We start from the raw sequence: 19196 nt of genomic DNA on the forward strand, positions 1-19196 counted from the left end.
GTGTAAAAGTGTATTGTTGTTTGACAAAAGCTAGGCCCATTTTTCAGAAAAATAGAGACATATTTTAAAAAAATCATTTTTTTTCTTCTAATTCTATGTCTTGATCATGTAATCGCAAGACTTTATGACCGATTCATATAAGAAATTCTTCCTTTTATATTTTTAAGAAGTTTTTAAAGAAAACTTCGGTTGTCCCAAAATGTTTTTACAGTGGTAGTAGACTAGGACAAATTTTGCATACTAGAATCAGAACTGAGAGCAGTGGTCTGAATGAACATTTGTATAGAAAAAATTTAGTTACTGATCCTTTTTGTAAATGTAGACAGATTGAAACATCTGAACACATTTTATTGCGTTGTCCGCAGTACCAATTACTTAGAGAGTTTATGCTGAGTAACTTGTCATGTCAGCCTAATAAACATAACTTACTATATGGTCATCCTTTGATATCCGACATTAAGAATACTGATAACTTTCTTATTATTCAAGATTTTATTCTTAAAACAAAGAGATTCGTATGAATTTTATATACATGCATTGAGATATATAATTATGTATAAAAAAATTTTCGTTAATCTATATTTATATTACCTGTATAGTTTGGTAGCACTGTAGTACAGTAGTGGATATGGTCAACAATTACTTTTTATTTCAGTTAAAAAAAAAATATGTTGACGCCATCCATCTATTATTATATCATATGGGAGAGAAATTTGTAAAAGTGAAAATTCACTTGTTTTCCAATCCTAATAAAACTGTCATATTATAATGTTTACGATAATATTTTATTATATTATTTCGCTTCCGCGACAAAATGTCGAAGGCTCGATAAAATTTAATGAGACAAACATTCTTAACCAATATCAATGTTTATCGAAGTATTTTTCAGATACAGTTTAATTCATTTTGGTAAGGGTGTCCTTCGATGCAAAATTTTATATGAATTGCAAATTTTGCATTTTTTTCAAAGTTGTCTTCATTATCAATGAGTAGCACATACACACAGTTGATTTTATGGACATAGAACAAATGGTTATACTATTGTTGAAGTGTATCATGTAGACACTTTATTATTCAAATTTCATTAAGCATTAAGTTTCATCAACTAGCTGATTCTTTTTAACTTCCGGTGGTAAATTGCATGCATATTCAGGACGAGAACATCTTAATACGATATGAATATGAAACCTGCTTTGTAATAGACCGACACGCTGGATCGTATTTCTAATGTGCTAGTTCACAAGGTAACTTACTGCTCACAGGATGACACGTCTCTCTATCAGGACACAATATTCTGGTTCCAAGCCAACAAGTTTTTGTTCTTAATTCTTAATGCCGCGTGTTCAGTGGGGGAAAAAAATCTGCAAATATCAATTTAATAAGGTAGCAATACATAGTTAGGAATGTGGTTTCGGATTTTGGCCACGGTGGAATTTTCAAATATAAAGGTTATTGTGCAATAAAATTTATTTTTAGACAGCTGATGACTAATTTAGCCTTCAAAGTGGCTTTATAAGAACATCAAGATTAATTTTTACATGTTTTATGGGCTATTTTAATGCAAATACATACAGGTTGTTGCAATGGATACACCAAAAAGAAATTATCTTTAACCATTTAAACTACGGGATATTAAATCTCTCTCTGGAAGATACTTATGCACATGTATGACACAAACAGTAAATAGAATTTGTAATAAAGCAAGGAAAAGGGGATGGTAAAACTTATGAGGGTACATTTTTTAATTTTGTTCCTAACTGTATATTGCTACCTAAGCCATGGTTGACCCGACTAGGGATTGAAAGAACGACCTTCTACACTGAAGGCGGTTCATGAATTAAACAAATTCAGAGGTTTCCCGTACCTTTAAAGTAACCCATTATTAGAAGCGTCTTGAAATTCGACATAGCTTGTACTTTCCTTAAGTATTTGACTTATCTCACATACATGTATTATGATCAATAATGCATCCGTTACGGTTTTTTCCTTCTTAATGAAATTTTGTTCTCAGTGTTATACGGGAGATAATCCAATTCAACAATGTTTTAAAATCGCCGATTGCAAATTTAAAGTACTGTCGAAAGTCCGGCCGTCGCTAGTAGACCTTTTCTATCGCCGATAACAAATGTAAAGTAAAGTCGAAAGTCCAAGCGTCTCTAGAAGACCTTTTCAATAAATGTCTATACCTACAGTTGACGACGACACCGACAGGTAAAATTTAACTGGTCGTCTCAAAAGTAGTGATGATCGATCGTTCAAATGTATATGATTGTTACTAGTAGTTTACTGTTTTTGTTTAATCAAAATGAATGGCCAACGTATATATAAGTATCCTGTCTTGTGGAGGGATACACGTACTCTGTAAAAAAACACTTTGATTCAAACAAAAAAATATTCTGAAACTGACATTATCAGCAGATCAAGATGCTTCATTTCTTGATTGACAACATATATGTGTCGTTTGGAGGACGTCAACAAAAAAATGACATTCCCTTGTGAACCAACTGTGCTCCTCTTCTCTGCCGATTGGTTCCCTCATTCCTACGAGGCTAACTTAATACAAGAGCTTCTGAGGAATAGAAAATGAAAGGATATGGAGTAAATGTACATGGGACAAAATCGCACACAATACATAGAAAACATAGAAAATTATCAATGAACAGGGCTTTTACTCCTGTTCTTCATCTTGACAGTTGATGTAGGGTCTTCAACAATGAACGAATCATTCATACCCTACAACAAGGTCAAGACGGTCCCTAGCGTCGACTTAAGCGGTACTATTGATAAAAATAAACCACAGTTCACCTTCTTGCTCCCCACCCGCCTCAGAGTGTCAACTTGTGCGATGCTTGTGTACGACGGTTCTCCAGTCGAAAGCACCAGGGATACAAGAAAAGTGCAGCAATTTTGAGAGATATCGATCGCCGGTAAAATATGCCTTGAAGTTACACATGAATGAAAAGAAACTAGCATTATCCTTTAACTTCACGTTCCGCTATATATATGATGTCCTCTCACTAAATAATTCAAAGTTTGGTGACTTTGTTCAACGCATCTATCCCATCGAACTTGAAATAAAGGATATAACAGAAAAAGTCAAGTCTACCTCGTATCTTGACGACCTATAATTGTTTACTTTTTACAAATTGTGACTTGGATGGAGAGTTGTCTCATTGGCACTCATACCACATCTTCTTATTTCTATTAACATCTATAAATTGACACCGAGGGTCGGTCGAGAATAAAACTTTATGACAAAAGAGATGATTACAGCTTTCCAATTGTGAACTTTCGATTTCTAGCAATATTCCGACAGCTCCCGCATATGGAGTATATCGCCCAGTTGATACGATATCCAAGAGCTTGCAATTCCTATCATGATTTCATTGATAGAGGATTGATGCTAATAAGGAAGCTATTAAATCAAGAGCTCCAAGTGCTGAAGTTAAAATTTTCCCTTCGAAAATTTCACGGACGCCATCACGAGGTGTTTGACAGATGACGACGGATATGTTCCAATTGTCGCAACCACAATTCCGTCCTCTTTTCCTCGAATATGACCTATCGAATAAGACTTGTCACCGGGTTTGTACTTACATGAGCAACACGACGGGTGTCACATGTGGAACAGGATCTGCTTTCCCTTCCTGACCAACCGAGATCGCCTCCGAAAAAAAAAACATGTTTGCCTATATGAATGAGAGGATGGACGGGTGGTCCCTGATTCCGACGTTCCTATTCCCTACTCCCACTTCCCCCTCTACCCCAAATTTCCTCTCCCTACTCCCACTTTCATCCTTCTTACTTCCAGACGGAAATTGATAAAAAAAATCCCAGAATATCCGTATTTTTACTACACCTCTCCCGGGTTCCCTCCCCCTTGACTTCCCCCTTTGACTACAACTTTTCTCCCCCGGAATCCTGCTTCCTGTCCCTAATTCCTGTGTTCCCTCACCCCTGTCCACCCCCTCATGTATGTTATACTTACCACAACACTATTGTTCTTGTTTTGGTTGAAAAGCATTCGTTGATTACTGTTTCAATATTATTTTTGAATTGATATGAAAAAAAGGGAGATCATCAATGTCTTATTCAACTTTTCAAAAACGAGATTCTAGCTTGCTTCCTTGATAAAACTGGTAAAATGAAAGAAAAAACAAAGCAAAAGAAAAGAAACCCACTTTTTATTTCAGTAGTAAATGTTTTACATCTATCAACAAGGTCGGCTCGTGTCTTTACAATGTCAGTTAGTCTTGGTCTCGGAAACCGCCATAATGTACATGTACTCTATAAGTTTTTGTTTTTTAATTCGTCAATTTGATGGTTAAATGAATTCCGTATTCAATGACAATATGAACAGAACTTTCACAAACTGCTCCTGTCCAATTTTATATTTTGATTATATTTTTTGTTTGAGTTCCAATAGCACATAATGGACTGACAATAGTGAGAAAAAGAACGGATATGGGAAAAGAAACGAAAAAATCATAACTTCGCACAATGCAACACGGGAAACAGAAATCTCGAGTCACCACGTGATATTTTATTTTATTGTTTTTCTTTTTGCACGTAGTGATTTTGTGTCATGAAATAATAAACCTTCCCTTTATTTCCCCTAACCTTTGCTAAATACACGTGTACGAGTAAATAATAAACCTTCCCTTTATTGTCTCGCCTTGACGGAGTCAACAAGCGAGACATATGTATGCTGTATCCAGCCACGGCGGCGGCGGCGGCGTCAACAATGTATTAGTTTGTGATTAGGTCTACTTCATGGTGAACCAATAGTGGTAGGTCAATGATATTTGGTATGCAGTTGTATTATCATTGGCACATCTCATTACCATGGAGATTATTTGGCCCCGCCCTCTCAGTCAAGGTCTATTGACTTTGAAACTTTGCATTGTTTACATGTATAAGTTTGTGATTAGGTCAGTTTATGGGGAACCACTAATGGTAGGTCAATGATATTTGGTATGCATTTGTATAAGCATTGGCATATCTCATTTCCATGGAGAATATTTGGCCCCGCCCCCTCAGTCATGGTCTATTGACTTTAAATTTTTTGCTTAGTTTACATGTATTAGATTGTGATTAGGTCAGTTTAAGTGGAACCGTTAGTGGTAGGTCGATGATAATTGGTATGCAGTTGTATAAGCATTAGCACACCTTATTTCCATGGAGAATATTTGGTCCTTAACCCTCAGTCATGGTCTATTGACTTTGAAACTTTTGCTTAGTTTACATGTATTAGTTTGTGATTAGTCTGATTAGGTCAGTTTAAGATGAACCACTAATGTTAAGCCAATGGTATTTGGTATGCAAATGTATTGGCATTTGCAAGTTTCATTTCCAGATTATATAACCCCACCCCTAATTATGGTTCACTAACTTTGAAACTTTTACATAGTTTACAAGTTAATGTTTGTGTTTAAGTTTGTTTAAAGGGAACGACTTATGAAAAATCAATGGTATTTGGTTTGCAGTTGTATTAGCATTGGCACATCTCATTTCCATGGAGATTGTTTAGCCCTGTACCTTCAGTCATTGTTCATTGACTGTGAATATTTGCATAACTGACATGTTAAAGTATTGTAATTTTAATTTCAACATTTGCATTATCAAAATAACAAATAGGCGAGACATATCTCTGTGTTAACAGTTTATTTTCCATTACCTTTGCTTAATACACGTGTACGAGTAAATAATAAACCTTCCCTTTATTTTCCCTTACCTTTGCTAAATACACGTGTACGAGTAAATGATGTCACTTTCCCTTACCTTTGCTAAATACATGTGTACGAGTAAATGATGTCATTTTCCCTTACCTTTGCTAAATACACGTGTACGAGTAAATGATGTCATTTATAACTGGTTTTAAACTTTGGCTTGGAAATAAATGAGGTGTGGCTTGAATGCCAACCAAACAACAAAAAATAACCGAAAGACAGCTAAGGGTCATCATAAAGTGTTCAACAATAGACAGATGTCCCAGTCTATATTACATATAGATTGTGCATATAAATTATGCGCCTGTCTTTAAATCCATAGTGCTTTGTAGTCTGTAATGCTTTATATCAAGTAGGATTTTCAGTGCCGTATTCTCTGTTCGTCATGAAATATCATTGTTTATGGAATGAAATAAGAATGTGTGATACGAAAATTCCAAGATCATACCGTATCATGTAACCCATTTCTTTAAAATGTTTAACCTAGAGAGCTAAGAGGAGTTTTACTGGACAATGGACAGTTCGATATTAACTTCACATGAAATGAATGCACAGGTACAGTACATAACAAGACAAAAACTGTTCTTTACTTCTTTGACAAGACAAAAAAAAAAAAACTCGAACAGTGTTCGGAATATAAATATATAGTTATTAGATATTTATATTTTGTTAATAAATGCTAATCTATCATAGTATACAAATTAGATAGTATGGGTCTAGAACGTGCACTCGTGAAGTTAGTACAATGAAACAAGTCTATCCACTCGTTTCATAGGTGCTACTGGATATTGGTAGAAGAAATGGAAAATTCACAATGGGGAAAAAATGATTAGGCCTAATCTTATCGCCTTTAGTTAAGTTGTATATGTTAATAAAAGAAAAAAAATATATGAAGATTTTTTTATATATTATGTTTTCATTAATGCAATTTTCAAAGTTCCGTCTTGACGTCTATATTTTTTGGCGTACAACTTTTGTTGTGATGTAACAAATAACCAGTGTTTACAGAATACCGTTTTCATACATGTGACTTCCGACGTCATTTACGTCACAATATATACCACTGTTGACAAGGAGATATCTTCCCGGCGTTATCCATCTTCAAGATAGTCGATAGATCTGAGTTTGAATCTTATTTTGGATCTATAATATAGATTTCTCGAATAAAGATTTGGTAAGTATATATTTTAATTTAACAATTATATACAAAAAAAAAAAAAAACATTGATAAAAACAAATATATCAAAGAGAGAGATTGGGTTCCTTGACAAAAAAACATAATTTGTTTGAACTGTCTGCTAACGCATATGTTAATGTCTTTATTATATTTTTTATTAATTTAATTAGAAGCCATAAATACTTGAAAAACAGTAATAAAAAATAATGTACAAAAAACAAATAGACCAGAGTTCATACACAACTGAAACAGACCAAAGCGTAACAGTAGAATCCGTCTCCGAGCAACAAAATGTAATTTACACATGGCTGGAAAAAAATAACAAAATACTTGAGAATTATTCACAGTGGATTCTTTTTTTCTCAGGAAAGATATTGATAGATCTGGCTCTAGATATGTTTCTTTTTTTTTCTCAACAAAGATATGGATAGATCTTGCTCTAGAGACGTTTCTATCATCCTGCCTGCTGCTTGCAGCGACAAAACACAACATGGAATAAATATTGAGGTTAGTTTACTGATTGGAAGCTTGTTATCTGCAGAATACTGATACTTTTAACAAGACTCGCACGATTAAATAAAAAAAGTCATCGGTTAAAACCAACGAAGGAAATCAAAAGACCATTACATTTCTAATAGGTTTTGTTCAAATAAAAAATCCTAATGCATATTAAATCTGTAATTACAAATTTTGGAATTCGTAATATCTCGTCGCTAAAACCTCAATTTGCGGTCATCAAATGGTCGTCAATTAATGCCAGCAAACCTCAATCTAATAAAAATACAGATCTCTGATTTCGGTATGCTCATATAAGGGTCTTGATGGGGGTCCTTCATTTCTGTATTCTTTTTTCTCTATTCTTTATATTTTTTCCTGTTATTCTCTATTCAGTAAACCCCCATCCACACCCTCTAATATGAGCTTCGACGAGAACACGAGTTCCGATAGATTTTAATGTTCATCAAATTTTAGCAAACCTTTCAAATGCAATTCTGTTGACATTATAAAAAAAGAAATAACAAAATAAATTCTGATATTTAAAGCTACAAATTCTATACGATATAAAATTCGTGTATAATGTAGATTGTTACAAAGATATCTTCATTTATTCTTCTTCAGAAAAAAAGATAATTTCAGAAGAACACACACGAAGAATCCCGTTGAAGAAATGTTGATTACTGATTTAAACAGTAAGTTTTTTGAACGAGAAACTTAAAGAAATAGCTTTTACAATGCTTCCAAAAGGTAGAGTGAATTTCAAAGAAATAGGATGATTTTCTTTGTTACCATGGTTATTTGATTTAATAGAGATTTAGATTATAACACAATGTTGACTGCTGTACCCCAATTTTTGACATGTTTACCTATTATGTCTGTTTGTTTTGCTCACACATTGGTGTCAATATCATGGAATTGAGAGATTTAGCTTGCTATAAAACCAGGTTTAATCCACCATTTCCTACATATATAAGGAAATGCCTGTACCAAGTCAGGAATATGACAGTTGTTTTCCATTCGTTTGATGTGTTTGAGCTTTTTATTTTGCCATTTGATAAAGGCCTTTACGTTTTGAATTTTCCTTGGAGTGCGGTATTTTTGTTATTTTACTTTTTTCTCATAGATCGTGTAAAATGAAAAAGTAGAAATTTTAGACATAAATCGGTATTTCAGTCACTTCCATTGAGAGTGCGAATCTTTCATTTTACCGTTATAGTGTTATATTTTATACATATATATATATTTAAAAACATTGACTTTTTTAGATAAAGCATCAAACAAGAAGAAATTGTCTTTTGCGAGGCGTGTACTCAACAAAGTTATGAAGGTAATTAAGAAAGGGCTGATTATGTTAATGCCACAAAGTATAATCAATACTTAAACGAGGGTCTGGATGGGGGTTTACAGAATAGAGAATAAAGGAAAATACTATAGAAAAATGGGCAAACAAAATAAGGAATAGAGAAAATAGGCCACAAAAATAAAGAATAGAGGAAAAAGGGATGCTTAACCATAAAGAATAGACAATAATGGACAAAATTTATAAAGACTTGAGAAAAATGGCTAAAAAAACTGAAGAATACAGAACTAAAGGACCATCATCCAGATCATCTTATATAACTAATAACTAAAAGGAATTTTAACATAAATACATCAATACAAGTCATTAAAAAATAAACAAAACTGAGAGGTCCTAGGACATATCTTATTAATGTACATATAGAGCCTGTCTATAAATAGGATACGACGGGTGCCTCATGTGGAACAGGATCTGCTTACCCTTCCGGAACACTTGAGTTCACCCGCGGGTTTTTGGTGGGGTTTGTGTTGCTCAGTCTTTATTTTTCTATGTTGTGTTTTTTGTACTGTTGTTAGTCCTTTCATCTATTTTTGCCATGGTATTGTAAGTTTTTTTTTCGACTTATGAGTTTGAATGTCTCTTTGATATCTTTCGTTTCTAATTGAGAAATATGGCGCGACCATATTTCATTTAAAATCCGCACTAAAGGTACTAGTATTATTTTTAACTGCCTTTATGGTTCCCTTTTAGGTCGTATGGTTTAAAGGCAGACGATAATCGACATGGTTATACTATACGCAATGAATTTATGCTTGCTTTTACGCAAATTATGCATAATTGGGGAACAATAGAACAATTGTTGCTAGTTCGCTCCTATTCAGAATAATGTGTTCGAGGAAGGTTCGAGTGATATGTAGTATACGCGGACAGGTAAAAGTCTATGTGAGTGAATATGTTTAAGAAAAGACCCGTTTTGTCTGTCTACTACAAAGCACAGTATACCTCGTGTGAACTTTGTCCTGAATATGCAAGTAATATTTGCAACGGGACGCAGAAAAAAATATTAAACGTTACAGAATACGAATTTGTAGATTTATGTTTTTCAGACATTTCAATTTTCTTTTTTCTTCTAGATTAAAGTTTCAATGACCAGACGAGTAAAATCTAGACAGACAGCTGATACAGAGTTTTGTTATGAAGACGACGAGGAATATTATCAGCAAGGTAACTGTCAAGGTTTCACATATATTGTTGGGAAAGATTCATGTGTTTTAGGGGGAAAGGGAGGAATTGGAACTTTTCATGTACCATTTTAACAAAACACACTGTCAGAAGAACAGAGTTAAACTTATGGCATTAGTTACACGTTGTGAAGCAATATATAAATATAATATTTCTGGAAACAACAAGGGACATATTTTCTGGAAGAGTTAGTCAGAACAAACATTAACAATTAAACAGCATGCAGTACAATCTATAAAATTGTATGCAAGAAAAGCTATTTAAACACCTATTTTAAAAGGAAACAACTCCGGTTTCTTTTTCATTTTAATATTATCCAAAGATTCTTTTCTTTTCAGAATTTACGACGACGCAAATGACCATGGATAATGAATGGATTGATTTATGTACAGATTTTGAGATCTTTTTCAGTGATGAATTCTGGGATATAACAAGTAAAGACTGTTTAACGGAAACAGCCTCAGAGTATGGGGAATTCTGGGAAATAACAGACAGACATTGTTCAACGGAAGCACCCCCAGAGGAAAATGAATTCTGTACTATAGCAAATAGAGACTCTCCTACAGAAACAAAATATAAAAGACCAAACAAGCTTGGTAGCAAATTGTTCAGAATTTATTTATGTTGCGCTTGCAAAACAACAAGATAGATTAGGATGTTATGAAATTTTTTGAGTTTTTTTTGTTATCAATTAAAATGTTTTATTTTAATGGGTTTTGTTGATAATTTGTGTTGTTTACGTGAAATATGTATAAATATTCATATAAAATTAAAGGATGATTAAAATGGAGCATGTTTGAGTATATTGACCCCATATTGACATGATGTCTCCATCATTTTCTAAAAACTTAAGATTAAAAGAAGCCATAACCATTAGAGACTGTACTTGGTAGACGTAATCATCTGACTACATCATAAATTATACTAGTATACACAGTGTTAAAGAAATTATATAATAGTATACATAGTATAATTTAAAACATAGCAAACATAAGGATACCGTTAGTTTTCTTGTTTGAATTGTTTTACATTTGTCATTTCGGGGCCTTTTATAGCTGACTATACGTTATGGGTTTTACTCAATGTTGAAGGTCGTACGCTGACCTATAGTTGTTAATGTCTGTCTGTGTCATTTAGTCTCTTGTGGAGAGTTGTCTATGGCAATCATACCACATCTTCTTTTTTATATTTTTATATTGAGATACACCGATGAAACAGCAACCAAACAATACAATGCAATACGAAAATACATCTAGAGGTCAATATACTATCTCCAGTAAAAGACAGGTGAACACATCACATGTCAAACTCTATCGAAAAATAAGGAGATGTGGTATGATTGATATTGAGACAACTATCCACCAAAGTTCAAATCACGTGGATGTAAACAATATAACTAAAGACTAAGGAAATGTGGTATGATTACCATTGACACAACTCTCCACCAGGGACCAAATGACGTAGAAGTCAACAACTATAAGTCCTTCGACAATGGGAAAACCCCACATCGCACAGTAAGCTATGAAAAGCTTATGAAATATTTGTTTTTTGCACCTTTGGTGTGTTGGACAATGATTGGTCTTTCTTCGACTTTCGGTTTTTTAATTGCCCTTTGGTATAAAGACCGTTATTTTTCTAAATTTCTTTCAAAGGTTGTCAACGAATTTTAGAGAAACTACAAATTTACAACAAATTCAGTTAGATACAGTTATTAAATAAAAAAATACAGGATTTGTTGGTCCTACTTATTCTGTAACCACAAGACAAATACAATGCTCCGCCAGGTGAATTCATGATAAAATTTGGTTATATATTTGACGAGATAAGGTCATACAAGTATTTCCAGTTGTTTGTGATAATTGCAATTTTAGCCTTAATGGCATTTCTGTAAAAGTTATTTTCGACAGTAGTTCATTGGATGAGACTTAAACAGATCTTAAATGTCCTTTCATAAAAAACCAAGGCCTCGGAATGGTTCGAACGATTTTATTGACATTCTATGGAAAGTTTTCCCTAGGTATTTTTTTTCGAAATCTGGATTATTGAGATGAGGTAAACGTCAACAAGACAACAACATAACGTCACAAACACATAATACATCTATGGGTCAACAGGTATAGACTTTAGGTACTGCATTTCGGTGGACTGGGACTTTGGAGAAGGTTCACGAAGGGTTAATCTTGGCCCTTAGATTACATTTTTTAATTAATCTTACCTGAATACTACAAATTTTACACAGAAATAGTTGTGATGAAACAATTGATACAAACCAACGTCTCAAGTTATATCTAAGGAAGGTAAAACCCCTTAATTATGCATTAATTGTGTTGAAACTTTAGTTGTGTGTCCAATTTATCAATAAATTAACTTGGGATTGTAGGTTGCGGCGAAATTGTCCTGAAGCTTTTATGTGTGAAAAATGCACAAAATCATTGTTTTATGACATCATCTTCCAAATGCGCTGATTTTGGAGTCTATAACATTATTTTATGTAGATATTTGTTTTACTTTATGTCTTTTGAAATAGATCCATTCAAGAACAAAATTGTGACCTTTTTGATAATATATATGATAACGTTAATATTCAAGGCCATATTTTTGCAAACGTAAACCATAGGAATTTAGACTGCGACTGGGTATAAATAAAAGGTCACGTGGGGTTTATGTCAATGGAACAGCAGTCTATGTATATATGTACTGGTAGATTCCTCTGTTATTCGGAGCACCCCTCGAGAGCTGCGATGGTACAGTGGAATCCGTGTACACTCCCTATCAGGATTAATGGAGATGTGTCACTAACGTATTTACAACAATATTTACAAGGACAATCCCCACCCCAACACAAAGGGAGTGCTAGGACGCCGGGAAGTCTGTTATTATGGTGGAGGAAGCCGAAGTACTCGGAGAGAACCACCGGGACACTCGGTGGGAACAGACAAACCAAAGAGATATCAGCAGATTAATACAAAATGTCAAGTTTTTATTCGTCCCGAATCTATCGAAAAGATGTGAACCATGATTCGTTCCTTATTACAATATTTGATAGTTCCTAAGTACGCAATTGGAGTTCTCTGATAATGTCAAGAGCTTGTAAAATTTAAAAAGGTCAAGGATATTCTACAACATATGGAAATATTTAAATATAGTGTCAAGGGAATTCCGATAAGAGCGATTTTATGTAAGGAATTATTATGTAGGTTTTCTTTACTGAATCAGATAAATTACGTTAAGATATATATAGTTTACTTTATAGGTTTTCATTACACAATGATTAATTATATACAGGTTACATTTTTTCTGTTGGATACTATTTACAGAAGGTTTTATTAATGACGTTTCCTTCTAAATGTGACAAAAATGTCAACCTTAAATAGTTCTGACCTTGCGAATGCGAAGTAAATGTGGAATTTAGAAAATGGTTCACCTAAATTACAGATCACATTGGTTTAAATGTATTTGGTTGATTGATTGTTGGTTGCTTAACGTCCAGTGGTTAAATGTGTTTTGTTTCTCTTCATATAAAATGAGGAAACTGTATCTTATGATTAAAATAATCGTCACTTTGCTTAGTCAAATGATAAAAATGAGCCAAAATATTATTGCATTTGAAGACAAGACGTCTTAAACATGGTTATACCAATATTCCCGTTTATTTACAATTGATTCACACTTTGAGAACGATCATTTAACTCTGAGGGGTTATGGCTTTTTACTAAAAAAATATTCTGATAACCAACTTTGAAGAAAAAAATAATTTCGATATTAAAGGGAGAAGAGAACAAAAAAATGTTCTGATAGAGAATTTTTGTCATTAGATTAAAGAAAAAATCATAAATAAATAATTTGATGCTGGCAAGGAACGAAAAAAAAATGGATTGAAAAAAAATCAATAATGATCGTTTTCTTTTAGTATGTATTCTTCTGCTGGCTAAACAGATACCACCATGTGTTGTCACAATTATAAACTTTCAAATAGTATGAAAATGATTGCGTTTTTGAGGCATCGATTATTCGATTGCAATTAATATTTATTTAATTGATCCGCATATTGACCATACTGATTGTTTATCTGATTGAAACAATTTCGAGTTACATTATTACTATGAGCACTAAAAAGTGGCAGCTCAAATGTGTGAACCTTGTTACTTAACATTTGATACCTGAGATGTCAAGACACTAGAAAAATATTCAAGATATATGTCTTTATAGATATCCAGACTATGCAGTATGGGTTTTACTCATTGTTGAAGGCCGTGCGGTGACCTGTATTAAATTGTTAATTTCTGTGTCATTTGGTCTCTTGTGGAGAGTTATCTCATTGGCAATCATACAACATCTTCTTATTTTTATATTCACTTTTCTTGAAGCCTTCATATTTACGTATTCGTTGACATTTAACTCATGTATTAAATGACATTTGACGGATTTGTGTTTTTTTTTTGTTCATTGTCATATGTATGTGTTTGTATGTGCTTATTAAAGTACAGTAGTATGTATTTTCCACTGTAGTTCTACTACTTTAAGTACAGTTGTTAATATATGATGTATACCTTGTGAGAGCTTTTTTAGCTGTGTCTGTTGCTGAATCTTTTTCATAGTATCTTAATGAATAAAATATGTTTAAAATCAAATGAAATAAAACTACGAATTTGCCACTCATACATTGTATAGCAAACATAAACTACGAATTTACCACTAAACCGACTCATCAAATCGATCAATAGATCAGAGTTTGTTCTGGTGGTTAGAAAATACAAACAATAACACCATTACAAACACAGTTCCATTTTAATATTCTTGTCATGGTTAGAAAATACATAAAATAGCATCATTACGTACGTGTCTACAATATAACAAATCTATTCTATTTTTAGAAATTTACCTGTGATAATATAAACGTCAGAAAAAATACGTCACTTTTTGTGGCGTTGAAACATTCGTGTGACGTACAGCTTAAAATTCGTTTTTGTGTCCTGGTGTGCTGCATTGGATTCATGGGAGTTGTCCGTTGTTATTCTGTGGTTTACATGTTGTAATGTACTATTATATTAATTATTTATGTGCTTCTCTGTCCTGAGTGTTCTTGCGTATATTTGTACTGCATTCCTGTACCGTAATGTTGTCATTTTAGCATTTTTAACTTTACCATATAAGCGGGAGGTTTGGCTAGCCATAAAACCAGGTTCAACCCACCATTTTTTTCTTAAAATGTCCTGTACCAATTCAGGAATATGGCAGTTGTTATCAAATAGTTCGTTTCTATGAATGTTGGTGTTTTTTTTATGCAGTTCAGTGTTACTGTTGTTCCGTTGTTTTCCTCTTATAGTTGATGTGTTTCCCTCTGTTTTGGTTTGTGACCCGGATTTGTTTTCGCTTAATCGATTTATGACTATTGAACAGGGTATACTGCTGTCGCCTTTTTTTAAAACACGCAAGATTAAATATTCGATACGCATATAGTGCATTATCTAAATAATGTTAATTGTGTATTTTTTTCATTCCTGTGTAGTTATAAGCAATATTGAAAGAAATAGTCACCTGTCATTACAGAGAGCGTTGTTAGAGTTTGGCGGGACTTTTCATTATTTGAACGTGCAAATTGCCTAGTGCATTCACTGCAAGTAACCGTCTAAGTTGACTAGGTTATGGAACTCATTAGATAAATCACATCTGACTTGCTACGATTTGCATTTAATTTATCGTTATGAAAAACGCAGGCCGAGGCCAAGTTTTCAATTAATTATGTAAATAATTTAAAACTTTCAAATCAACGTTTAATCTTAAATATTTTAATTTAACATTTGACTGATAAAAATTCTTTGATCAACATAAATCGACCAAGGTCCAGAAAAATTGACATTTATAAGTATCTGACAAATAAATAAATTATTATGATAAATAACCAATCAATGAATGAAATTGTTATCTAAGAATGTTTAATTCATTTCATAATACCGTAATAAAGACGTAAACACAATGCAATCTTGATCTTTATACTTAATAGTAATCAGACCAATGTATGGCTTAATCTGACTTTCCTTGACATATAAACCAAAATATTTTCTTAAATTATGTTGAATAAATAAAGGGTTAAATTGGTACGTCTACGAACACCAAATCATTGACTGCAAGATTTAAAAAATTTGTTTGTAATAACTTCAGATTCAAAAAAAAGAGGCGAAAGATACTAAAGGGATATTCAAATTCATAAGTCGAAAACAAACTGACAATGCCATGGCTAAAAAACAAAACAACTAAAAACGATGAAAAGACAAACAACAAGACACAAAACATAAGGGAGCTACCATTTGATTTTTATGGGGGGCTAGGATGAAAAATTTTGTCCTGCATTTTTTTTTTAGTTGTAATCTCTGTCCTGCCTTTTTATTTTTCACTCTATTCGGTCCTGCCTTTTTTTTTTAGTTTATACTGACTTTTTTTTACCTAAATTGAATTATAAGGGGGTGTATTTCAATGATCTAGTTAAGACTTAGCCATTTGTAGCCATTTGTATATCAATTGTTACATTTGTGCTAAAAGCGCTAATTAATTTTTTAAAGCTAAGCTAAAAGTTTTTTTGCAAGTGTCTCATCCTGCCTTTTTTTTTACTCAAAACTACTGTCCTGCCTATTTTTTTTCAAATTTCATCCTAGCCCCCCATAAAAATCAAATGGTAGCTCCCTTACATAGAAAACTAAAGACAGTTTTTAAAATTCAAAATTGATTTACTAGTAAACCACACTACATGTATCCAAAATATAAAATAAAATAAAAACAATTAGGCAAGACAGCCTTATCTTTGGTAACCAGTGCTATTCTTTTAATACAAATACCAGTGTCTTTAATCATCCCTTACAACATGTACCACCCTGAACATTGTTATAAACAAATCAACCAGTGTGAAGATCCGCTATGTTTTGGTTATTAAATTTTATAATTAAACTAAAATATATTTATGGCATAAATGTGTACGCCCTTTGACATCTGTTTTCAGTGGTTAAATAAACATAATATATAGTACGAGATTATATAAATGTCATATTTTCAAATTATTTACACCCAGTGTGGGAGTTGGATCATTATTTTTTCACAAATAGAAAAAAAACAAAAAAACTATCCAATATAATAATATAATGGATGTTCTTTGATTCACATTTTAAGAAAAACAATTGAAATTTGCCATATTGTATATTTTTAATATCTTATTGATTAATGTAAAATTGGTTAAAAATGTTTTTCATATTATTTGAATGACATGAATGATTACTGTATTAAAGACTTTGTATTCAAGTTCAATATGAAAATAAGGAGATGATGTATGATTGCCAATGAGACATCTATCCACCAAAGTTCAAATAAAGTGGATGTAAGCAATTATAGGCAACCGTACGACCTTCAACAATGAGAAAAATCCATACCGTATAGTCCGCTATTAAAGGCCCCGACATGAAAAATATGAAACAATTCAATTGAGAAAACTAACGGCCTAATTTATAATAAAACAACGAAAAACAAATATGACAACATAAACCAACGACAACCACTGAACTACAGGCTCCTGACTTTGTACAGGTACATAAAGAATGTGGCGGGGTTAAACATGTTTGTGAGCGCTCAACCCTCCCCTAACCTCGGACAGTCGTGTAACAGCACAACATAAGAACGAACTATAAAAATCAGTTGAAAAAGGCAACTCATCACATCGATACAAAGCAGAAAAATATCAAATATAAAAACGGACGTGGCAGTGTATTTATACATCCCTCATCCCTAACAACAAAAAGGACACTAAGTACAGATCTGAGAGTACTCGCAGTTACTGACAGCTAGTTCAAATCCAATCACAACCAATAAAAAAATCATGTATCTTAGACTAAAATATCAATCAGTACACATCCAACATCAAATGGATTTAGTGTAAAGACGTCATTAACAGTCAGAGAAAAAAAAACATGACACATCAGGTTTCGACAACTTAAAAATCTCGAACTAATGTGTAATCAAATTCCGGAAGGGAGATATGAGTTAAGCCCTTTTCAGTTGATTTTTATAGTTTGTTCTTGTGTTGTGCTGTACACCACTGTCTCAGGTTAAGGGGAGGGTAGGGCCCCAGCTAACATGTTTAACATTCTGTGTATGCCTGTCCCAAGTCAGGAGGCAGTAATTCAGGACTTGTCGTTTCTTTCTATATATCATATTTGCTTTTTGTTTATTGTTTTTCTAGATATATCAGACCGTCATTTGTCTCGTTTGAATTGTTTTACTTTTGTAATTTTGGGGCTTTCTATAGCTTGTTAAGTGGTATGGGTTTTGCTCATTATTGAGGTCCGTACGGCGACGCGTAAGCGCTAACTTCAAAGTCATTTTGTCTCTGTTGGAGTTCTTATTCTTTATATTTATCTTGTTATTTTGATCAGAAAATGTCAAATAAACGCTGATTTTTTAAATGTACTCTTTTTAGGTTGATGTCGGTTTCCTTAATTAACACTTTAAAATACCTCTTGAAAGTATCTTGACGGCTTGTAAAATACGTACTGGTACATCAATGTGGCGATAAAGAGTGTTTATCTAGCTACGTGGGGATCAATGTGACGTCATACAAACCCAATCTTATCGCATTATTTACAATTTAACAAACAATTAAATTTCATGACCAAAACCTCAAGATAAATTCATACACTGACATTGCGGAAATAAAATGTCAATATTTACAAACCAATAACGATAATATTTTGAACTCAATCATGTTTATCTTAATATAAGCACGGTGGGTAAGGTTGTCCTGCGAGAAAACGTTATGTGCTGGTGATTCGGTCCTGACTGGTGCTGGTGATCATTGAAAATATGTAAACAAAGACAAAAATGATGATTTTTGACGTTTTCTCTCATAAAAAATCGAAGGAAACAGTTGAGATTTTTTAATTTTGATTCTTATGGGTTCATAGGCAAACCATTAAAATTGTGACCCTCTAAACTGTTTCAGTAAGCGTAACACAAAAATGCTCATTTTCAGAAAATCGAGAACTGACAAAATAAAACAAAAATGCTCCAAGAGTTCGCTTTCTATACCCAAATCCACACGACAAAATTATTTTGTGAAAAACCAGTGCAATTTATCAAAATTTTGCATTTTTTCAGTTTATTCATGTCCTGATACTGTGCTGGTGGGTCCTGTCATTGTGCTGGTGGGTCCTGATACGGTGCTGGTGATTTTGGATAAAAAGTTGGTCATATTTGAAACAAATGTTAC

This window comes from Mytilus californianus, unplaced genomic scaffold (genome assembly GCF_021869535.1).
Source record: "Mytilus californianus isolate M0D057914Y unplaced genomic scaffold, xbMytCali1.0.p SCAF_18, whole genome shotgun sequence".
Classification (NCBI taxonomy): Eukaryota; Metazoa; Mollusca; class Bivalvia; order Mytilida; family Mytilidae; genus Mytilus; species Mytilus californianus.